The following is a 25,667-nucleotide window of genomic DNA, read 5'->3' as shown; positions in this document are numbered from 1 at the left end:
ACTGATATTGCTAATAAAGCTAATTTAAAAATGAGGTTAGTTCAAGCTAACAAGTGCTGTGATTCAAGTTGAAAAATGAAGTACAGACTCCACTTAATTTCAGTCTTATAGTTTCTGCTATTTAGTCTTCTCCATAGTAGGTAATAAACAGACCCATCCTTTGCCAAGACAAGACCTTGGCTATTTTATTGTTATCTACTTGAAAGTAAAATATATAAAGTAAAATATATATATATATATATGGTAGTGCTTTCAAAGGCTTATGTTTTTATTATCAATGATGATGGTGGTGGTAGCAACATCTCAATTCCAAATTTTTTTGGTAAATGAGTAAGCTTATTTTCTTGAGCTTCAGAAACTAAAGCCTATCTCAAGTAAGCTTATTTTGAATTGTTTTGTGCTTCGTTTTCCCTGCTAATTAGATTCAAGTTTATAATTTATTAGTGTTCCTTCTTCTCATTTACTGTATTTCTGTGTGAGCTATTTCCAGATTAGAATTTTGAAATTTTCTCAAGGAAATATAAACCTTGACTTTTTGTTAATTATAAGAGCAACTGTGACCACAAGATAATTCTGGAAAAGCAATTAAGCAGTGTTTCAGTTTTCTACAAAAGTGTACATTCAGAGTTAAGATCCACTAATCTTGGATGTTACCCTATCTAGACTCCAACTCTTTGGCGGGGACCTGCTTCATAGTGTCTTCTTTAAGATGCTGTTATCCCAATGAAGCTTAAGAAATTCTCCACAAAATACACATTGGCTCCTGTCTCTCCCCTTCCAGCCCCGCTGTGTTCTTGCATTGGCACCATCCTTAACATGCTCTACCTCTTCACGCTTGGACCCCTTCTACCCTCCAGCTGCATCTCTCACCACCTCAGGCTTCAGCAGTCAACGCATCACCATGTTGTAATTTTTGCAATTGAAAATCTAGAGGAAAAAAATTGCATACATCTTCTTCATTATCTCAAATAAAGTGCAGCTATAGTGTATTATTATTATTATTATTATTATTATTATTATTGTCTTTTCTAGGGCCACTCCTGCGGCACATGGAGATTCCCAGACTAGGGGTCTAATTGGAGCTGTAGCCGCCGGCCTACACCAGAGCCACAGCAACACGGGATCCGAGCCACGTCTGGGACCTACACCACTGCTCACGGCAACGACGGATCCTTAACCCACTGAACAAAGCCAGGGATCGAACCCGCAACCCCATGGTTCCTAGTCGGATTCGTTAACCACTGAGCCACGACAGGAACTCCAGCTATAGTGTATTATTGAAGTTTTCTATTTTCCAGGTTAATTTCCATGATTCTGGCCATTCTTCAACAATTGCACCCTAATGTATACACGTCTTGGTAAAATCTGATAAAACTGAACACAATATTTTGATATGTTTGATGCTGTTCAGAGAACAGTGAACTTTTACATTCCACATCCTGGGGAGTAATTTTTTTTTTTAACGCAAAACAATCTTTCATAAGGATTGTCATCATCCCCATCCACTCGATTTGCACTGACCAACTAAAAACTTATATTACTTTTCATTGCAGGAAAGTTACCCAAATATGTACTCTGCATTTGTTGTTTTAAACGCAGATATGGTAATTTATATTCATTTCTGTTCAATTGCATCTCATGAATTTTACCCTCTTGAGATGCTCATCTTTCAGAATCCTGTGTTTATATCATTCGAGAATTGAATAACATGGCTGTCTTTGTCATCAGTCAAGCTACAGATAAAAGTTTAAAAGCACATACTCAGTTTGAGGATAGCTGATATGTTATTGTGATTAAAGTTATATTTTATCATATCACTTATGAACAAATTGAGAGATTGTTACATATATACTCTACTCAAGAGTATCAAATCACATTACATATTCTTGGTGAATCCATGTTAGCTCTTTGTGATCCAAAAACATCCTCTTAATCCTTTTTGAAGTGTACTAAGTATTCGAATCACATATATGACCCCAGAATAGACACTTTTCCTCTTAAAAAACTTAAAAAAGTCTGAGGAACCTCCTCTACTTTCCACAAGTTCTTGAAGATAATTTATAGTAGCTCTACAATCGTATCAGCAACTTTTTCATTATGAGAGAAACATGCAGTAATTATCTCCTCACCTAGATTGCTCTTTGATATTTTTCTTAACAACAGTGACTCTGCTCTTCCTAATGTGAAAATTATTCCTCTTAATAAAGAAGATAGAAGTAAAACAGGAACTAGATTTCTAAAGTCTGAATTGGTTCTAATGCAATTTTACCTGTATTTTCCCAAATCACACTAAATGAGAGCTAGAGAATGCTTAAACTTATTGTTCAAAAAAACATTATTTTTCTAATTCAGTCCCCTTCAGCAGAATTTCAGAAAGCCATACACTGTCTCCCATCAGCTCCAAATCCACCCAAGCTCATTCAGGAAGACCCACAAGCTTCTGAATGCGTAGATGGATGAATTCTTTGATTTTGAGTGGGCAGTGGTGATCCCTTTGTCAAGGCCATTCCTGCTTTCATGTTTTTCCTTCTTTGTTGCCACTGCCCATGATGCCACAGTCCCTACTTGGCACCCCGAAGCCTTCTGCCACCCTGGCATGGGTTGTGAGTCCACTGTCTAGGTCACCATGCTTTCTCCTGCTCCTGATATTGACTATTCTAATGGCACTTACTGCTTCCTTGCCTTGTATCCCTGCCACAAACAAGTCACTTTGCTGAAGTGGAGGAATGCCTTTCACTCCCAACAAGCTGAGTGTGCGAGTGCTGTGACTTTCTCCTATTAAAAAATCCCAGTAGATGAGGCTGATGACAATCTGAATAGCACACACCCAGGCATATTCCGACTCTACCTCCCTTTTGTCAGATATTAATTTTCAGCACACTCTTGGATCTGAACTCTAACACTGGGCCCAGAACAATCCAAAATAATCTCCCGACTTCAAGGTCAGCTGGTTACCAAACTTAAATGTATCTGCAACATTAAGTCCCTTCCCAAGTAAGTTAAGAGGCTACTTCACCTGCTATCCAGTGAGCCACATCTGTCCATAGAAAATATCCATGTCTTGCTTGATTTGACAAAGTGCTGGCTGACACCAGTGCAGCCACGAAGATGTACTACCACAGGCCACTTGCGCTTTCTAGGGTATGACCAGGCATCAAGCTCTTGTAACATTCGACAATGTAAATTCACATTAGGAACTCAGTTCTGAGTGTTTTCTCTCCGCAGCACCCAACTTGGAGTAGCTCTCCTTCCCCCTCTTAGAAATAATGACCTTGCAGATCTCTGACCCTTCCTCTTAATCCTTGTCCTGGGCTTATGAGTCCAAGAGTCACAAAACCATTTCCATAATATATTCTTTGTAAATCTTACATAAGGAGATCTATCTTAAGACTGTCTTAGTATTTAAAATTTACATCATTGGCTCCTTGGTAGAAATTTTATGTTTAATAATCTGTTCCATGGTGTCCTCAATTGTTTTGTATTTTGATTCTGCAGTGAATGTTCTTGTACTTACATAATTTCATAAATATTCAAGACGTTAGATCAGTCTTAGAAGTGGAATTAATGGCTAAAGGGTCCCCCATTTTGACTTTTGATGGCTATTGCTAAGTTGGTGTTTATGTAGCTTTATATTCCTACATACAGGTATTTACCAATCTACCCTCCCAGAAGCAGACAATCAAGAGACACTGTTTTACCACACTACCACCACCAAGACATGAGGTCTGCCTTTTGAGGTTTGCCCATTACATTGATGATGAATTTTTTATTGCATTCCTCTTCTTCTGATTAAAAATGGGACATGTTATAATTTCTGCCATTTGCAATCACAGGTGTGTTTCCTATGTATTTGATTTTTTTTTCTTTCTTTTTATGACTGCACCTCCTGCCTATGGGAAGTTCCTAGGCTAGGAGTCAAATTGGAGCCGCAGCTGAGGCCTGTGCCACAGCCACAGTGATGCTGGATCCGAGCTGCATATGTACCCTATTTGTGGCAATGCTGGTTCCCCAGCCCACTGAGTGAGGCCAGGGATTGAACTGGCATCCTCAGGGAGACTATGTCATGTTCTTAACCCACTGAGCCACAATGGGAACTCCATGTTTTTATGTTTTAGAATGTAGAATATTCTGGTAATTTTTAAATGACTTCTAAGAATTCAAGTAGCATGAAGTCTAAGTGTGGCTGCAACTTATTTTGAGAATTTTTCCAAGAGAAAAAAATCGGGAAAGACAATGTGAGGCAACAGGAGTCAGTAGCCAGGGCCACGAAGACCCAGCCTCTAGTGACGCTTTCCTGATTCTTAGAGATTTTACATGTACAGCTCAGAGTAATAATTGTGAAGGTCTTCTTATGACTCTAGTGCTATCTCTTTCTCTCTTAGGAAAGGATACAGAAGCAAAGGTTCCATTAAGAAATGTAGAAGTCTTACAGCACTATTTATAATAGCCAAGATATAGAAACAATCTAAATGTCCATGAGCAGAGGAATGGATAAAGATGTGGTGATACCTATATACAATGGAATATTACTCAGCCATAAAAAATGAAACAATGCCATTTGCAGCAACATGGATGGACATAGAAACTATCATACTAAGTGAAGTTAGACAGTGAAAGACAAACATCATATGATATCACTTAGATGTGAAATCTTAAAAAAAAGAATACAAATGAACTTATTTGCAGAACAGAAACAGAATCACAGTTTGAAAAACCATATAACTTACCAAAGGGGACAGGCTGAGGGATGGGAGGGATGGGCTGTTGGTGTTGCCACATGCAGACTGAGGTATATGGAATGATTGGGCAACAGGGACCTGCTGTATAGCACGAAGAACTCTACCCAGTATTCTGTGATAATCTCTGTGGGAAAAGAATCAGAAAGAAAATGAATATGTGCATATGTATGACTGAATCACTTTGTTGTACAGCTGAAATTAACACAATTTTGTAAATCAACTAGATTTCAATAAAACTTGAAATAAGAGAGGAAAAAAGAATTGTGGAAGTCTATCTTTGATTGAGGCTCAGTTTGATAAAGGAAGAGTTAATATTACATGATCCTGAATTAAGAAGGAATATTCTTAAGGATGCTGACATATACGCAATCCTTAAGATGTATAGAATTTCTCAACTCCAAGTTCATTATATTTAAGTGTTAGACATGGATGGAAGAGAGATAACCAAACTATTCAGATCTATTTTCTGATCTAAAAACATTGAGTCTGTAAATATCAAAATATTATTGATGGCTACTTACAAAACCTTAAAGTTTGTGTTCTTTCTCAAGTTGGAGAAAATGACTATAATGCTCTCTGTTATTTCAGATGAACATTGACATTCAGTGCCCTTTAGTGTGGGATCTTACACAATTCAGGTTCTATATTGAGCCTATAATTTACGTCCAATGACACGCTCTCTTGAACTGCTGAAGGAAAAAGAAAAGACTTCTTCAATTCCTTTCCTGTGAAAAATACAGGGCCAGGAAATGAGAACGGAGATGTCAGATATTTTGATCTATTTAGAGAATCCTCGGTTCTGAATAATCCAAATAAATGAAGTGTTATGACAGTATTTAATGGTGATTAAATGTTGGCTCAAGAAACAGCCCAAGGATAGAACAATTTACCATGTTTGAATACAACTTTTCTTGTTTTAAAGGCTCTTCCCCAACCAGCATAATCATTTTGCTTTCCCACCCCGTTATTGGATTAGCACTGCCTCCAAAATAGTACAGGTAATCGTCATTCTGCCCAGAAGTGCAAGGCCATAGAAATGACCGTGCAAACTGAGACTACACAAAGTCATCTTAATAATTGGTGGGAAAAGTTACAATTCTTCCATGACCTTAAAAAATGTTTGTCAAAACTTTAAAAACTCTCTTATCATAGTTCATAAATGTATATGGAAATGTACAAGAGAGAAAAACTAATATTTACTTGGTACCTTGCAATTTAAAATACTGGAACCACTGGGGATTAAAATTCTTCTCTGTACTTTTATCAGGAGTAGTTTGACCAGTGTTTGCTTCTCCTTGTCATGGTATAACTTCAGATACAAGAAGAGCATCTTTCCTCCTTTGGGGAATTATCATAGCGCTAAGTTTTGATCAGCTTCAAACATTTTAGCCTTTGTGCTTTCAATGTTGTGAAATATCTCTGAATTCTTTTTATGTGAAGAGGTCACTTTCTTCTAGGGCAGCTTTATCCTTTTTGTCACAACCACTTTCCTCATTTATGTTGATAAGTTCACCTTCACTAAGTTTTCACTAAGTTCCTCTGGTTTCATATCTACAGCCTCTTAGATGGGCCAGTGTCAATATTCCCCACACTCAGCTATTGCTTCCATAGCTCCATTATGTTCATTCAGTATGCAATCACTTGTCTCTTCATTGCATTTTCATCCTTCCTGACCGGTTAGCTCTGTGGATTATCCATTTGTGTAAAATGTCCTGGGGATCTGTCACTGGCAGACAAGGAAACCCCACAACTACATGCTTCGCTGTCTTCTTGTAGGACTTGAATAACAGATGTGCAGTGATTAATCACTGACAAATTTTGAAAGAAATAACATGATGGGTCACTGATTGTGATGGGCATCTGCTATTGATTGTGGACCAAGGAGCTAGCAGCAAGTTTGCAGTCAAAGATGCCCTGGCTCAGTTAATATGCCATGGTAACCAAAATTTAAATCATGTTGTTGGAGGATTAGTGTTAGCCAAGCTGGGGTAACTGAACTTCATGCAACAACAAGGCAAACAACAGTGCAAAGCAAGGACTTACTTCCTATAAATAGAAATGTTGTATTTATTTATTCATAATGCCTGTCTTTTGGTAGCAATTAAAAAGATCTTTTTTCTGGGTGTAGTTTAAGAATGAGAGAAAAGAGAGTTCCCATCATGGCTCAGTGGTAACAAACCCAAATCGTATCCATGAGGATGCAGGTTCAATCCCTGGCCTTGCTCAGTGGATTAAGGATTCAGCTATGCAGTGATCTGTGGTGTAGGTCACAGACATGGCTCGGATCGCACATTGCTGTGTCCATGGCTATGGCAGGCCTCCAGCTCCGATGTGACCCCTACCTAGAACCTCCATATGCCACAGGTGTGGTGGTAAAAATACAAAAAAAAAAAGAAAAAAAAAGACTGAGAGCAAAAAGTGGACAAATACCAGGGTCTGTTATGAGATCATTCCTATGTACAAGTCTACATTTTACTTTATTTATCAGATGACTTATATAGTATTTTCTATACCAGGTACTTTCTAAAAGCTTTACAAACATCATCCCTTTTAACCATCTTAATAATGATGATGTAGTTACTGTTATTTTCCCACTCTTACAAATGAGAAAATAGGGGAAAAAAAGATAAGTGACTTTCCTAAAGTTACACAGCTGGTTGGTGGTAGAGCAAGATTCAACCCTTAGCAGTCTGGCCTTGGAGGCTGTGTTTTCAACCACTCACGATGCTGCTTTGTGTCATAAGTCTGAACTGCTAATTCTGCAGAGTAACACATTATCAGGCCATTGCTTTTCCCAGTAGAGTTAGGTCCATCTCATTTATTGTTGAAGTTATGACCACAGATACAAAATGCAGTGCACAAAGCTGACATTATTTATAACTGAGATTACTAAGGCTCCACAGAGTTTAGGGGAGACACTGCACTTTTTTTCAGAGGAGCCATGAATGCAAAGGAAATGATGTGGAGAACAGGAGATGTAGCTGGTAACATCTCAAGGTCAGAATCAACTAATTCAGAGGGTCAGAAGGCTGAAGTTCTGATGAGGAAGCTCTACATGATGGTAGAAAAAAAAAAACCCACCAAGGATCATGGAGTGAATAAATTACTTATTTCTTTTCTACCCAGATTACAAGGATCTCCTTAAAGAAATATTCAAGCTGGCTGTACTGAAATTTGAATGGCATAGATTTTTTTACTTTGCTTTGCAAACAACCGTCCACCTCTCCAACCACTAAACATGAAAATTATAAAAGTAAATTTTAATCGATCTGACAGTGTGAAGAAAAATAACTCTATTAAGTAAGCACAACTGATATAGCACTACAAGTTCAAAAACATTATGCCACTTCTCTTGTTAAATGTCTGTTTGGAGAATACTAGTAATCAGATAACTTAGTCTGCTTCATTGGGAATTGTGGTTAAAGATTAAAATGGTTGTTTATTTTTAAATCTTCTCGTGTTTCATCACCACTTCCCAAATGTCTGCTTGGTGCCTAGCAACTGCCAACCATTCAATTTTCAGTGCTCTCCTTTCCCTCTTTGGCAAATAAAAAGAAAAAAAACCAAAAGGTTACGCTGCCTGTTACCAGAAATAACTTATTTCATAAAACAATATGAATGACCTCGAATAAGCCATTCATGAATATAAGGAGACGGCAAAGAGAACACATAAAGGGTCTATTTCTCGTGAAGTTTTTCTTTCCAATTTCCAGTCCAGTTCCACTAGCTGTGAGAATATTTTACTATCTTCGTGATAGATCTTGGCTCCTCAGTGATCTCACTTAGAAGGAGGACGCAAGGAAAGGATTGATACTGAAGAAAAATTAGTAAACCTGTGTGCAGGTATGTATGGGGTAGCACAGTAAAAAACCTATGAACTGGAGATAAAAGACAAACTTGTGTCTCAGGCAAGGGTATTAATCAGTGTAGACAGCAGTTTCCATCTAGGAGAGAGAAGCAAGCAATGCGGTCTCTAAATTCACTTTAGTTTCAAAGTTTGAATACTACTACAAAAGCACTCTAATTATTTCAAAGTCATCCAATAAACTGGAACACTCCATTTTCATTCCACTCAATGAATGCCGAAATGCCTCCATTGGCTTCCATTTCTCTTGGGGGGAAAAATGCAAATTCTTTATTGTGGCCTAAAGTCCTGAGTGATCTGTTTTCACCCCAACCTCTACTCCATTCACAGCACCATGTGCTCCCGTGCCTGATGCAGTTACTCACACTTGCTAAGCTCATGTCTGTCAGGAGCATTTTGCCCTTCCTTTTCCTGCGTTTCACATCCAAGCTTATCCTGGTTGCAACCCTTCCCCTCTAAGCCCAAATTTATCATAGAGGTTTTCCTTTTCCAGCTGACCTAAAGGAGCTTTTCCCCAGTTAATCTCTATCACTTACCTTGCTTTAATTTTCTCTATAGCACTTCCCACAACTCGCAATGATTTTCTTCATTCACTGGCTCTTTATCTGCTTTATTCTATGCAAAAGTATGAACTATGGAAAGGCAAGGATCTTACGCATCGTCTTCTCCCATGTATCCCCTGAAACAGTCCCTGGCAAATGTTAGGCACTAAATAAGTAATTTGGGAACAAATTAGTGACTATATATCGTTTACTGATGTACCATCAATGTGGAAGCACAATGCTAGGCATGCAGTAGGCATTCAGTAAATGTGTTCTAAATGTAACAAAGTAACTCCATCACCTTCTCTTAAAGGTGTTAGTATGAATTATTTATCATGTATTCTACATTAGTTTCCTAGCACTGCTGTGACAAAATACCATAAATGTGGGGAGTTACAACACCACAGTTATTATTGTAGAGTTCTGGAGATCAGAAGTCTAACATAAGTCCCATGAGGCTAAAAATCAAGATATTGGCAGGGCTGCATTCATTCTGGAGATTCTAGGGGAAAATCTGTACCTTGCCTCTTCCAGCTTGTAGAGGTTGCTTGCATTCCTGAGCTTGCAGCCCCTTTCAGCTTCAGAGCCAGCAATGGTCAGTTGAGTCTTTCTCATGCTCATTCATTTTCATATACTGCTCCTGCCTGCCTCTTTCACTTTTAGGGGGACCTGTGATTCTATTGAGCCTCTTGGATAATTCCAGAAGAGTCTTCTCATCTAAAAAGCTTAATTTAATCACATCTGCAAAGTCCTTCTGTCGTGTACCATATAGTCATGGTTCCAGGGTTTAGGTCATAAACATCTTGGTGGGGCATCATTCTGCCTGCCATGGTGTCATTTGGAATGACTCTGGAAATGAATCACCCTTGTCTTGGGTAATCTTATGGAAACCTCTTATCTTTCAAACAAGTGCTACAGGATCACATTCTGGAGAGGAATTCCCCATAAGTACTCTTATCCCTCATTCCCCCACCTCATGGCTATGGCCTGTGAGTGTGAGTAACTACTTTGCATAAATTGAGCAAAGAGTTTAGAGGGCTACCTCTTATGCATATAAACAGCATAACAACTAACTGATGTTGACATTTCTGGGGAGGCTAAAAATCCATTTCTGTCGCTGGTAGAGATAATGGCAAGAGGAGAAAACACACTCCATTCCCATCACCAAAATAAGAAGGCTAACACCACTGTACATTGGAAGAAGATAAAATTCAGTGAGAGTCAAGTAAATTGCATCATTATTACAAGGATTAATCTTAAGCCTGGGTGTGTGCTGGGGGGAGGGTGGGTGGTAACATGATAGACTCCAGAATCCACATTGAGCTAAGACAATTCTCTTTGCTTGCCCAGGGTTAGTCAGTCTATACAATCAAGCAAACCCAGGGGCCTAACACATTAACTTGCCATCGATATATTCTATCTGCCTTGGTGCAGCTAGTGTTTCTGGCATTATTTATGAAGGAAGTCTTGCTATATTTGCACAGCATGCAGCATTGTTCCTAGCAGGCTACTGATTATTGTCAATGAATAATGCCCCAGAAGCTCCTAACCCTTTGTGCTTATGCCTAATAACTAAATCAGCAATAGCTGCTTCTCTGGGCTCTGCTTAAGATTATAGCACAGCCATAAATAAACTACCAGTGGCAGGATCCATTTGGCATCAGTGACTACCATCACTGCAAAGCTACGAGTACATATTTTTCCCAGCGATGCTATAAACCATGGTCACTGCTCAGGTTTTTTTTTTAAAGGTGATGAACTCTGAATACGGACATCAGAATTTTCTGAAATCTCATAGAGCTTGAATTATCCAAGCCAAAATATACATCGGGCCTTATTTGGGAATTTTCCGGTGGGGGATGGAAGGAGTAACCACAGAGAAGTGGGAATTCCAACACAGCCATTCTTCTTTCTCAATTATTAAAAACTGCAAGAAAGTTCATCTTGTAACATTCAAAAGAGGGTTGGGCTTTTTCTCCTGCCAAATGACACACCCTGTCATAGAGCTTCAGAAGAGGCCAGTGGACCTCAAAATTTGCCCTTCAGGGTCCAGTTTGATAAAGACAAAAATCCCTCAGAGATTTCTCCTTCACTTCTTCCCGAAGGTCACATAAAAACACTTGACCAAATTAACAGGAAAACAGGCGCTTCTTTTGTTAAAGTATCATCGTGAGGGAAGTCTCTGTGTCTGATGCCCCATTTAAATGTTTCTAATGAGTATCCTTCAAATTCATGCAAGAATTTGATGGGTTGACCTCTTTTATGAGATCACTAAAGGCACTACCTAATCTATGACTCATGACAGTACAAACAAAGCGCCACAAACACTGGAGAGGGAGGCAGAGCCAGAGTCCTGGACAGAAGGGTCCTGTCTGTTAATTTCAGTGATGAGGGATGTCACCACCAAAGGGTTCATTCATGAGTGCCTGCTCCTCCCCTGGACCCGCCCTGGTCAACTCCTCTCACCAGGCTGCGTTAGTTTCTTGAGATGCCAAAACAAGTCACCACTACCTGGGTGATTTTAAACATCAAATATTTATTTTCTCACAGTTCTAGAGGCCAGAGATTTGCATACAGAGGCACACAGGGAAGATGGAGGCAGTGACTGCCTTCCTTGCCTCTTTCAGCTTCCGGTGACTCCAGGCATTCCTCGGCTTATGGCTGGATAATGCCAGTTTCTGCCTCCATCTTCCCTGTGTGCCTCTGTATGCAAATCTCCCTCTCCTTTCAGTTGTAAGGACACAGGGCTGATGGTGGCATCATTGGGGTCCTTAACCAGTTACATCTGTAAAAATCTCATTTCCAAATAAGGCAGCATTCTGAGGTTCCAGGTGGATGTGAATTTTTTGGTAGAGTGGACACCATTCCATCTATTCCACAGGGTCTACTTCTGCTGCCTGGGTTAGGCTACTGTGAGAAGGATTTGCAGTCCCATGGCTCCCAAATCTCCTTTATCCTGCAGCTGCCCTGTTCCTGAGCTTCTTACAGGAGGCATAGGGAGCCTGGACCACCACAGAATTGAAGCACTGTCACCCTGCTGGCTGCTTCTCCTACCCTGCAACCTTGCTCCACATCCCAGGCTCTCTCCCAGTGGAATTACCCAGCCCAGCTGGGTCCACTCCTCCCCAGCTTCTCTGGGGAGATGGGCCTCTGTCTCCCAGGTGTAATTCTCCCACGCTGGAAGAATTGCAGAATGGCAACCTGCCACTCAGCACTCAGGCAACCTGGAGAAACTCAATTTTTTATTTAAAATAGACTCTTTTTTTCTCTATAAAGGTGATGCAACCTTGTCGCAAGATACATTTTTAAAAAATCAGAATATTAAAAGGATAAAAACCAATAGGTGCAAACTATTGCATTTGGAGTGGATAAGCAATGAGATCCTGTTGCATTGCACAGGGAACTATATCTAGTCACTTATGATGGAACATGATGGAGGATGATGTGAGAAAAAATATGTGTGTGTATATATATATATATATATATATGTGTGTGTGTGTGTGTGTGTGTGTGACTGGGTCACTTTGTTGTATAGTAGAAATTGACAGAACACTGTAAACCAGCTATAATGGAAAAAATAAAAATCATTTAAAAAATAAAATAAAAATAAAAAATAAAAAGATAAAAAATCAGGAGTTCCCTGGTGGCACAGCAGGTTATGTATCTGGCATTGTCACTGCTGTGGCTTGTCACTGCTGTGACACAGGTTTGATCCCTGGCTCGGGAGTTTCTGCACACTGGGTGTGAGTCCAAAAAAAAATAAATACAAATAAAAAATAAAAAGATAAAAATCATCATTGATCCAGCCCCCATAGAGACAGCCACTGTTACTGTCTAGACGAACTTCTAACAATATTTATGACATATATTCCATTTTTTAAAAGAGTTAGGGCAAGACTGTATGTATTTCTTCCCACATCTTTGGATCTCAAATGCAAAGAAAACTGAATGAACTCATAAGTTTAATTTTATGCTATAATGAACACCCGTGAAAACAACACTCAAGAATTAGAATTTCTTTTCTGCTTGCTTTTTTCACATTATCTTTCCTAATCATTTCCTCATGTCACTAATAATCTCTAAAACACAATTTTAATGTTCATATTATTTCATGTTATGTGTGCACTGAAATTAATTTAAATCATCCTACATTATGGACATATAGACCAAGTTCAATTTTAATAAAATAATGATAAAGCAATGTATAACTTTAATATCTCTGATATTACATCAAAATTTCTTAAGCAAAAGATAAAGGTGTTTTGAAGTTTTTGATACATAAAATTAAACCTCTAGCTTATAACAATTTATAATTTCACCATCTGGCTCATTATTCTCTTCAAACACCATTAACTGTGTCAACTTTGACTAGCTTAAAAGACAATATTATAGCATTCTAATTTGCATTTCTTTGATTACTAGGGAAGTTAGTAGTATTTATAAATCATCACAGTTCTTCTGTAATGGCCTCTTCAAATTCTTTACTTATTTTTTCTATTGGGATATTTAATAATTCATTTGTTCATTCAACAAAAATTTTGGGGGGGCCATGCTCTCAGCATGTGGAAGTTCCGAGGCCAGGGATTGAACCTGTACCACAGCTGCAACCTGAGCCATAGCAGTGACAACACAGGATCCTTAACCAGCTGCACCACCAGGAACTCCATTCAACAAATTTTTATTGCATGTTTACAGTGTGCCCAGTAGTGGGCTGGATCAGGGGAAGAGAATGTTGGGCGGTAGAGAGGAAGCGTGTATGTTTGTTCATGCCTTCATGAAAAAATATGTTCATTTTTCTCATAAATTCACAAAACGACTTTGTGCACTAAGGCTATCAATTCTTTCTCATGGGTCACTAACATTTTTGCTAATTTATCATTTAAAATTTTGTGATTGGTATGTATTTTTTTTTTTTATTTTCCCACTGTACAGCAAGGGGATCAAGTTATCCTTACATGTATACATTACAATTACATTTTTCCCCCAGCCTTTCTTCTGTTGCAACATGAGTATCTAGACAAAGTTCTCAATGCTATTCAGCAGGATCTCCTTGTAAATCTATTCTAAGTTGTGTCTGATAAGCCCAAGCTCCCGATCCCTCCCACTCCCTCCCCCTCCCATCAGGCAGCCACAAGTCTCTTCTCCAAGTCCATGATTTTCTTTTCTGAGGAGATGTTCATTTGTGCTGGATATTAGATTCCAGTTATAAGTGATATCATATGGTATTTGCCTTTGTCTTTCTGGCTCATTTCACTTAATATGAGATTCTCTAGCTCCATTCATGTTGCTGCAAATGGCATTATGTCATTCTTTTTTATGGCTGAGTAGTATTCCATTGTGTATATATACCACATCTTCTGAATCCAATCCTCTGTCGATGGACATTTGGGTTGTTTCCATGTCCTGGCTATTGTGAATAGTGCTGCAACAAACATGTGGGTGCACGTGTCTCTTTTAAGTAGAGTTTTGTCCGGATAGATGCCCAAGAGTGGGATGGCGGGGTCATGTGGAAGTTCTATGTATAGATTCCTAAGGTATTTCCAAACTGTTCTCCATAGTGGCTGTACCAGTTTACATTCCCACCAACAGTGCAGGAGGGTTCCCTTTTCTCCACAGCCCCTCCAGCATTTGTTATTTGTGGATTTATTAATGATGGTCATTCTGACTGGTGTGAGGTGGTATCTCATGGTAGTTTTGATTTGCATTTCTCTTATAACCAGCGATGTTGAGCATTTTTTCATGTGTTTGTTGGCCATCTGTATATCTTCCTTGGAGAAATGTCTATTCAGGCCTATTGCCCATTTTTCCATTGATTGGTTGGTTTTTTTTGCTGTTGGGTTGTATAAGTTGCTTATATATTCTAGAGATTAAGCCCTTGTCGGTTGCATCATTTGAAACTGTTTTCTCCCATTCTGAAAGTTGTCTTTTTGTTTTCTTTTTGGTTTCCTTTGCTGTGCAAAAGCTTTTCAGTTTGATGAGGTCCCATGGGTTTATTTTTGCTCTAATTTCTATTGCTTTGGGAGACTGACCTGAGAAAATATTCATGATGTTGATGTCAGAGAGTGTTTTGCCTATGTTTTCTTCTAGGAGTTTGATGGTGTCCTGTCGTATATTTAAGTCTTTCAGCCATTTGGAGTTTATTTTTGTGTATGGTGTGAGGGTGTGTTCTAGTTTCATTGCTTTGCATGCAGCTGTCCAGGTTTCCCAGCAATGCTTGCTGAATAGACTTTCTTTTTCCCATTTGATGTTCTTGCCTCCCTTGTCAAAGATTAATTGACCCTAGGTGTCAGGGTTTATTTCTGGATTCTCTATTCTTTTCCATTGGTTTGTCTGTCTGTTTTGATACCAGTACCACACTGTTTTGATGACTGTGGCTTTGTAGTATTTCTTGACGTCTGGGAGAGTTATGCCTCCTGCTTGGTTTTTGTTTCTCAGGATTGCTTTGGCGATTCTGGGTCTTTTGTGGTTCCATATAAATGTTTGGATTGTTTGTTCTAGTTCTGTGAAAAGTGTCATGGGTAATTTGATAGGGATTGCATTGAATCTGTAGATTGCTTTGGGTAGTATGGCCATTTTTACAATATTGATTTTCCCAATCCAGGAACATGGAATATCTTTCCATTTCTTTACATCTTCTTTGATTTCTTTGATTATAGTTTTATAGTTCTTGGCATATAGGTCCTTTACCTCCTTGGTCAGGTGTATTCCGAGGTATTTGATTTTGTGAGGTGCAATTTTAAAAGGTATTGTGTTTTTGTATTCCTTTTGTAATATTTCATTGCTGGTATACAGAAATGCAACTGACTTCTGAATGTTAATCTTATATCCTGCTACTTTGCTGAATTTATGAATCAGTTCAAGTAGTTTTGGGGTTGAGTCCTTAGGGTTTTCTATGTAGAGTATCATGTCATCTGCATACAGTGACAGTTTGATCTCTTCTCTTCCTATATGGATGCCTTTTATTTCTTTTGTTTGTCTAATTGCTGTGGCTAGGACTTCCAAAACGATGTTGAAGAGCAGTGGTGAGAGTGGGCATCCCTGTCTTGTTCCAGATTTGAGTGAGAAGGCTTTCAGTTTTTCCCCATTGAGTATGATATTTGCTGAGGGTTTATCATAAATGGCTTTGATTATATTCAGGAATGTTCCCTCTCTACCCACTTTGGCGAGGGTCTTGATCATGAATGGATGTTGGACTTTGTCAAATGCTTTTTCTGCGTCTATTGAGATGATCATATGATTTTTGACTTTTTTTTTGTTAATGTGGTATATGATGGATAAGTACTTTTTTATAGGTGCTTGGTGGATGATTATTTGTAATTTTTTATTTTGAGGAGGGAGGAAGGAAGTTTATTCTTTAAGAGGACTTTCTCATCAAAAATGTCCAGCTATTATTATTCTCATTCGCTTGTGTTTTCACTCAGTTAAAAAAACATTATTGGAGTATAGTTGGGTTATGTTTTCACTCTTTTCGTGCAATTTTTCTATTTTAATTTTTTTTTTTTTTAGGGCCACACCTGTGGCATGTGGAGGTTCTCAGGCTGGGGGTCAAATTGGAGCTGTAGCTGCTGGCCTATGTCACGGCCACAGCAACACAGGATCTGAGTCATGTCTGTGACCTACACCACAGCTCACGGCCACCTTGGGATCCTTAACCACTGAGCAATGCCAGGGATTGAACCTGCATCCACATGGATGCTATTTCTGCTGATATTCATTTCCACTGAGCCACAGTGGAACACCTGGACTTTATTTTGATATATGACATGAGGTTTTAGAAGCTTATTATTTTCCAAATGATAATTAATTATCCCTATACCATATATGAATGATCTGCCATTTTGACACTGTTTAGAAGCTCATGTTTATCATACATAATATTTCATGTTTATCATACATAATATTTTAGAAACATCCAAGTATGTTTCTAAGCTTTCTGTTCTACTCCACTGTTGTGTCTATTCTTAGGCCAATGTCACAGTATGCATTATTCAAGTTTTATAATAAGTTTAGTATATGACAGTGCAAGTTCTAGCATTTTTAAAACATTTCTTGGCTATTTTTACTCTCTCCTTTTTCCTCATCCAGGATAACTGTATTATAAACATTAAACATGAACAAAAACCTCCCATGGAGATTTTGGAATTTTCATCATTTTCCTTTAGACTATAAACTATATAAAGTTTGAATCACCTTGATCCTCATTTGCTAAGCAATTCTTCTTAATTATCTTGTACTCCACAGTCCTTTGATACACCTGACCCTCATGCCCCACCTTACAGGGCCATACTAAACAGAACTGTCAATTCAGGTCATCTGTTTCAAACTCAACCTTATAAACCAGGAGAATTGCAAGACAAAGGAAAGTTGCTTAGAAGTTAAAAGGAAAAAAGAGAACTTCAAATTCAAATTTCATTAGCAATGTAAGTGCATAAATCAAAAAATAAAAATAAAAATTCACTTAACATTTCATTCGTATTGATTAAAATAGTACAAGCATTTAATATGTTCTAATGAAAAAGAAAAGTATTTGAGATACCTTATGATTATTAAAAGATTTCTTAGCTAGCCTTGTCCAATATAATATTGTTCCAAAGAACAGAAAAAAATAGAAGTTCCCTGGAATTCCTGCTGTGGTGCAGTGAGTTAACGATCTAACTGCATTGGCTCTGGTTACTGTGGAGGCATGGATTTGAATCCCAGTCCAGTTCAGTGTGTTAAGGATCTGGTCTTGCTGTAGTTATGGTTTAAGTCACAGTTGTGGCTCGGATTCAATCCCTGGCCTGGGAATTTCCGTATGTTGTGGGTGTGGCCAAAAAAATCATAAGTAAGTTCCCTAACATTCTTATTGAGAATAAACTCTAACAGATGCACTGGGTTCAGGTAGCCATCTCCCAAAGCTTTTCACTAAGAACACCTATTCAAGCTTCAATTCTTTTTGAACATTCTACTCAGCTCACATTATTCTTGTCTCTACCATTTGACCTGCAACAATTTGCCCTTGGCTTCAATCATCTTCCTTGTATACATGTTTACAAAAGTACAAGTTTTAGTACAGCATCACAAGCAAATGTAAGTACAGTGTCCATGAGCCTCAGAAAAAGAAACAATGAACTTGTCTACATTTTCCAGAGTCTCAGCAGATAACAAAACTATCTTTTTTATTTTCTATGAAACTTGGTACAACTGAATAATTAGGTTGATATATTTCTTCAGCTACAAGTAATAACAGCTTGCTTAAAACTTTCTTCAGTCCATTTCAAATAACAACTCACCAAAAAAACAAAAAACAAAAAACAAAAAACAAAAAAACATGGAATTCATTAAGTATTCTCTCTTGGCACCTAAAAATAGGCCAAATCTCTTACTCAAAAGTCCAAAGAAACTTTGCCTATATATGATGTTGTGTTCTATTCAAGAACTGGTTTGAAGCAAATCAGGTTCCTTTTGGATTAAGCATTCAAACTAATTCCAGTGGAAAATAAAGGAATGCATAGCTCTGCTACGAGGCACAGAATGAAAGACTAGCCATGACAAGAGGCAAACCCTTTTATGTGATGTGTATGTTTCATCTGTATTGATCTAGACCTTTCCCCTCTTAAGTGGTTAGTTTCCCAACCCCAGAACTCTCGCCTCTCTGGTGTTTAGGATGAGACTCCAACTTTGAATGGCGCACTGCAAATGCTGAAGGACTACCCTAGTTTCTCTATTTCCCTGGCAGATCTTACAGTAGCACTGAAAAACCCAGTCCCATCTCAGAAATGTCATCATTAGGGATTCTTCCAGGGGACTCAGGATGTGAACGTGCCCCTTATGTGTTGCTGAGGGGTCCTTTGCAAACACTGTAGCTGAAAATATCTGTGTAAGAACAGAAGTTCTGTTTAGAACTTCATATATGGTAATCATTCATATATGGTACAGAATGTGGTTTACAAAATCTAGGGTCCAAAAACAAAAAAGTTGCCTCAATCATGCAGGCATCAGATAGGATGTAAATGAGCTATGGTCACCGGACCCTGAATCCCAAGTAGGTTCTCTTCAAAATTCTCTTTTCCAAAGTCTTTGAAATGTCTTATTTTCCCCAATTTCAAGTAGCAATTGCTCTAAAACTTTCTATAATTCAATTTATATGTAAATGAAATTATATTTTCATTTTCATTTATGTTTCAATTGAAGCTGAAAAAAGTCACCCTGTCTGGCTTATTAAAAACTAAAAGATTGAGTCTTCTTACATAGGCCGAAGATAAATTTCTACATTATATTTATACTTTTCAATTTAGTAACCTAATTGGATTAAATTGGACTTGTGACATTTTCTAAAATGTCGAGTTTTCCTACTCAGCAAATTTTTAGTTCACTTTGCTCATTAGGCGCTCGTGAACTTATTCTCTCACACTTTCTTTTTTTCTGATCCCACACTGAAGCCATAGTCACCACACATTTTCGTGGCCATTTCAGAAGACACATTCTCTTGTAAGACAGCACTTTACCTGGACTTTGTGGCTTTACCTCTTATGATCACTTTGTTGAGGTTTAAAATAATTTTAAGCATTCTTCCTCTCCTCTAAATGTGTCACAGAACATTCTCATTCCTCTGGTGTGATATTATAGTAGAAGTTGACAAAACTTGGAATGATGTAGAGACCCCAATGCATAGGGCCATGCAATTAAAATAATGTATAACATTGACTAGTTGAACAGATACATGTTCAGGAATAATATAAGTATCTTTTTTAGGCACAAATCAATTCAAGATAGATGACTAAGTTTAATGTTACTTAGAAGCTGTCTAAGGTTTTTTATAACTTTTAAATAAAAATATACCTAGAAAGTTAGGTGGGCGTTATAAATGATAATAACTAATATGTATACAGTTTTCATATGTGCTGAACACTTTATGGATACTGGTCCACTTAATCTTTATAACTATTTGAAGTTAGAAACACTCGACTCTCCCTATTTACAGAACCAGTGAAGATGAAGGGCTGATTGTTCTATTTCATTCTATATAAGGGACTTGAATATTTGTGGATTTGGGTATCTGTGGAAAATCCTGGAATTAATTCCCTGCAGATACAAAGGGATGACTATACTATTAGCATCATTTCACAGATGAAGAAGCTGAAGTACAGGAAGGTACTTTGCCCAAAGTCACATAACTCCGGTGGCAGAATCTGGATCCAAACTCATTCCACCTGACTCCAAACTTATGTTCCTAATGAGTATGTGCTTCTCCCCCTAAATCTGCTTCCCAAGCATTTTCCATTCAGGCATTATCCAAGAGCCTGACCTTGCTAAACTGCCATTATCAGATGTGTTATGACTGATTCACATAGCTATGAAGGATGGAATCCTCAGTCTTGCAATAACATCCAAAGTTCCTTCTTGGCCGAAAGTAACTGTCATACAAAAAGGTCCTGATTTACAAATGTGAGATTTAGCATATAAAAACATAAAAGGCTCAAGTAAATTTGAATTTTAGGTAAACACAATTTTTAAAATATAATTATGTCAGACCTCTGGTACAGTTATATTCCCATATCGATCTCCTCCCTAGCCAACCAGATCCTCTGTGATAGTAACTCCTCAAGCCCAGGGCCTAGGTACTGTGACTTAATGGACTGAATTATAGGACAGCCTTCTGTCCAAAAGGTTTACTCTATCTCTTTATATTTTAGTTGAAGCCTGAGTCACAAAATGTAGGGTATTTTGATGCTAAAGCAGCAGCAAAAATTGTCATTCAACTCCTAAGCATCATTCTCATCCCCACTGTACTCTTGGCCCCCAATTCTCAGTGCAATGAAACATCCAAAACTTCATATTGAGAAGAATGTCTTTCTCATTCTCTTGCTTTCTGGGTATTCAGTTGCAGCCATAAAAGGTAAAGAGCAGATGGACATGGTCTATGAACATCTGAGGACAGAATTTGGTTCTAGATACTGTGTACCTGATAGCCTTAAAGCCTATGCCAGAGGTTAAGGCCAAAATGCATGTTTCACATCAAATTAATTACCAGATGAGCATCCCATTACTGAGTTCACAGGAGCCTTGAAAATTATTGTCCTTCTAGGTATGCTAAGTCAAAATCATGCAAAGTGCTATTTAATTGATACATTGAGCTTAAAAGCAGCCAACCTCATCTTATTAGCCTTGTGTTGGTCACATTAGCAATTGCTCAATAAATAAGTTGTTGGCTGATTGACTGAAGAGATATTGGAAAGGTACTGGGTGATTCTCTTTGCTATATGACGATGTCCTTTGCAAGGGTGAACCCAGTAGGGCGACAGAAAGCAATTGGGGGAGCTGCTGAAAATTATTCATGAGAGCAAAAAAAAAGAATAGAAACACATTATCTGCCTTCTACACTTGTTGTATAAGCATTGGAATGGAGTTGTCACAGCAGTGGAAACAGAGAAAAATGGTACAAGATTGAGAGGAGGCTTGGATTTTGGTAATCTGCCAATAACCCTGTGGGAGGCCATGGAAAATTCACTTAACATTCTCCCTGGAAGTTCAGTTAAACATTTTCTAAGGTCACTTCTATTCTTTAATTTTATAATTTTTCTTCTGACTCAGATCTACATGCATTTAAGCCTCAAGAAATTTTAGCTTTCTGCTTCTTCTAAAGTATTGATTTGCTGCTTGTATTCCTCAACTTTCTAAGCAGATTCCGTACTTGAAAAATGTGACGTCAATTTCTTATGAATATCCCTACTTCTGAGGGAGTTCAGCTAGCTGGATTAATCAGTACAGCTCTAGAGCTGCCAGGCAATCAATCATTCTTACAGCCATTCATTCTTTTAATTCAGTGAATTCTGAAATTTTAGTCAATAAATATTTAATATTTATCAAGAACCAACTACATGTTAGGCACGAAACCAGATGCTAGAGAGAAGGTTCCTACCCTCAAAGAGCTTATAGTCTAGGTAGAGAAACAGAAATATTAATCGAATTTCAAAATTGCGATACATGCTGTAATAGACATTTACAAAGAGCCGTGGTAGGCTCGAGGGAAAGGGACTATTTCCTTTTCAAATCATTCAAAGAAGCCAACACAGAGCAGGGACCATTGAACTGAACCTTGAAAGATGGGGCTGTCAGAAAGAAGAGCTAAGAGAGGCATTCTAGGCAGAGAACACAAGATTATGCTGCAGTCATGTGCATAACTGATAAAGGCTTCAGGGGAAAGGGAGTTGGGGAGGCCAAAGAGGCCATGTTTGATAACTAAACAGTCTCAGAGTGAAGAGAGAAATGAAGTATCAAAGTAGAAAAAAAAATCACAAAAAATGAATTAAAATAAGAATATATGTCTGTAGGTCAAAGCTTGAGGGGAGATTAAGGACATGAACCTCTGCCCTACAGAAAATCTCACTAAATAGCACAGAGAACACCAAGATCGTCTATAAACCATCTTTTAGAGCAGGATATTTGGTTGTAGCATCAACCGATCATTCAGGATTGAGTTTCCCACTTTCTTTAACACTAGGTATTCATAAAGCTTACTTCTCCTTGAACTTCAAACTAAAGTTGCCCTTCCTTTTCCATCATGTGCTCTCCATCAAGTGAATGCATCAATCACGACTGGTCAGTGCATTGCCTATTCATCTGTTTACATGCTTTGGACATGAAAAAATATGATTCCTTCCACAGCTGTGATCATTTGAGCTTGTATTTCTATCCTTGAGTAAAGAATGAATTACTTGTGTGCTCCTAACTTGGCAGCGCCTAGCCCAGTGTCTGGCATATATCAAAGCCCAAAATCCCACATTCATGTCTTGGAGCAGGAACCATAATTTTTCCTTCTACTGCAACAGCTGATATTCCCAGGGGCCTTGTAACCCTTTAATAAATAGTGGTGAAATTTGTTATTTCATATTTGTATGATGTTTTGTATTTTTAAACTCCTCAAAGTTGATTCCTAAGTCCTAATGAAGCCTGTTTCTATTAGAATGAGTTAAGGTGCTGGAATAGAAACATATGGAAAGAAAAGATATAATTAGGAATCAGCAGAAATGGTGGCTTTCTTATTTGTATTTCATGGTTCCTTTCATTGAAATATATAATGTAGGAGCTTCAGTATAACATATAATGGGGTCATCAATTTTAATTTTACCAGCCTTTCATTTGACTATCGCTGCCATGCCCATCTGAATCTTCAAAGGGCACTGCCAGGATTAATATCACAGCCGCCAGATCTTTCTCCTCTAACATCCACTGATCTCATCAACCTATTTTCTTTTCAACTTGGGATCACAGGTAGAGAGCTATTGCACTCACTCCGATGATCATCTTTCTCCAAAAACACAGATTTTAGAGTAGTAACTACAAATTATATAGTCTATATATATCACATTTAATATAATAATAATACTAATATAATTCATTTCAGACAAATATTAGATTCTATTCCACATTTAAATGGTTACAACACATCGGACTGAATTACATCTGCTTTAACAGGAAAGAAAGAATTTTCAAACTTGGCCATTTCACCAAAAGATCTCTCTGATGGTTAAATGTTTTACCTTAAAATAACTGTCCCAAGTGCAAATAAAAGCCAGGAGTCCCCTTCTTCCCTCTAATGTGTTTTGCACATTTTTACCGCACACAAGCCAAATTTATGCAAGAATCAGTAGCTAATGCTAGAATTCTGGAATAAATTTTATTCCAGTTGGTTTTTTAGTTCAAGGGAGATGTTTTTAACACAAATTTATATGGGCAGATTTGCTGAATTACCAACTTCAGCAGATATTAATAGTTTGAGAGTTAACCTGAGATTTCCCCAAAAATAAAAAGGCAAAAGGCAAGACTTTATTTTAAATTAAGCTATTGTAGTTATTTCCTTTAAAATTTGAAGAAATTCACTTAGTGTCAGATTATTACTTTATCATCTGCTAGATGTCTTCCCCATGGGAGAGTAAAATATATGTGACTTCCCCAGTTACACCAATAAAGTTACAAAGGAAAATTATGCAAATGTGAGTGCTTAGTTTCAAAGCCGAATAGGCAAAATTTCTATTTTAAACACCCACGTTGGCATAAATCCATTTCACTCATTGTTTTCAGATTATTTTCTCACTTAATTCTACCACTCATATAATTCATAAAGGCTTCCATAAAATAAATATACATATTGCATCATCTGGACCTCTGAGATGAATTTATTACGTTTAATGACAGTATAAAATTCTCACCTAAATTCATGGTTTGTGAATATAATTCACAAAATATGCTTTACAGTTCAATGATTTGTAAAGAATCTCATACACACACATACAACATGAGACTATAAACAATGGCATTTTGTATGGTAGGCAATTACTTTCTGAATAATCAGTGTCCATTAATATTCTCACAAGTTATTGTGTTTATAAGTAAATGAAGACCAGCTTGACGGCAATACTCACAACTATAAATCAAGAGCATGAGTCCTCAACTGACATGGAAGGCCAGCAAATAAGGAATGTTTTTTCTTATTCATCACTGTACCCCAATGCCTAGAACAGTGCCTGAATTTTTAAAACATTTGTTTTAAAAATGAATAAATTCTCTACAAATATTAAGTGGGAAATAATTTTCTCCTGTTTAAATTCTTTGGTAGTAAAACTAGGTAGAGGAGGATACACTGTGGTTCAAGAGAAAACATAAATTTGACTTAACATTTATTGGAGAAACTGTAGCCAGATAAGCAAGATTTTGAGGTATTTCCCTTTGATAGGAGAATCTATAACTACCTAAATGTTGAAAATGCACAGTGATTTATAGTTGCTGGAAAATTTTATGGGCAGCAAGTTGCGGTAACCAAGGAGGGCTGACGCAAAGGGTAGAAGTGAGTTCAAGTAAGCACAGCGAACTCAAAACAATCTTTAGAACAAGTGTCTGAGGGTGATGTGCTTACCTGCTCAGATTGAATGACCACCATCATCTCTCAGGATGCAGATTTGATCTAAAGTATTATCCTGTGGAGGAAAGCATAGAATGTGCCTGGTTCATAGACAAATACAGTCTTCCTCAAAGTGTTAACACATGGCCAGCTCTGCACCAGATTCATTGTTATGGTAACAGTAGCATTTTCTCTCTAATGCTGAAAACATCTAAATTCTACAATTTTCCCTTTTGTGTATGGTCAGGATGAAAACAGGATGGTGGGAAGATGTGACGCCTTCCCTCTAACCAAACTACTTCCTAGCTAAGTGATTCATGATGTAAACCAAGGTATTTGATTTTCCCATTTAGCCTGCTCACCCTCAGCCTGGTCTAGGTCTAAAAGTACAAGTGAGGCTGACTCTTTTGGTCCAGCCTAACTCTATAGTCCACAGCCCCTAAACTTTTATCAGACCTGCTCCAAGGGCCTCCCTGGGGGTTTTATTGTGCCAGTAAGTTCTGGATGGAGAGGGTTCACATTTCAGATTTTTTAAATTAAATCAGAAGATGTCTGGAGTTCCTGTTGTGGCAGAGTAGAAACGAATCCAACTAGTAACCATGAGGTTGTGGGTTTGATCCCTGGCCTCACTCAGTGGCTTA

The 25,667-nt window shown here is 37.9% G+C and overlaps 1 long non-coding RNA gene across 1 annotated transcript; it reads right to left on the bottom strand.

Annotated features, from left to right (window-relative positions):
* Positions 1-406: 406 nt before the first annotated feature.
* On the bottom strand, positions 407-25,097 carry LOC125120984 (uncharacterized). The gene is made up of 3 exons (XR_007133368.1): positions 25,042-25,097; positions 4,728-4,863; positions 407-927 (listed from the first exon to the last, which is right to left on the bottom strand). It is a non-coding gene; the product is annotated as an uncharacterized LOC125120984 (long non-coding RNA).
* Between the last annotated feature and the right edge of the window lie 570 nt (positions 25,098-25,667).

The sequence above is a fragment of the Phacochoerus africanus genome, chromosome 2 (genome assembly GCF_016906955.1).
Source record: "Phacochoerus africanus isolate WHEZ1 chromosome 2, ROS_Pafr_v1, whole genome shotgun sequence".
NCBI lineage: Eukaryota > Metazoa > Chordata > Mammalia > Artiodactyla > Suidae > Phacochoerus > Phacochoerus africanus.
This window is presented reverse-complemented; position numbering and strand designations above follow the sequence as displayed.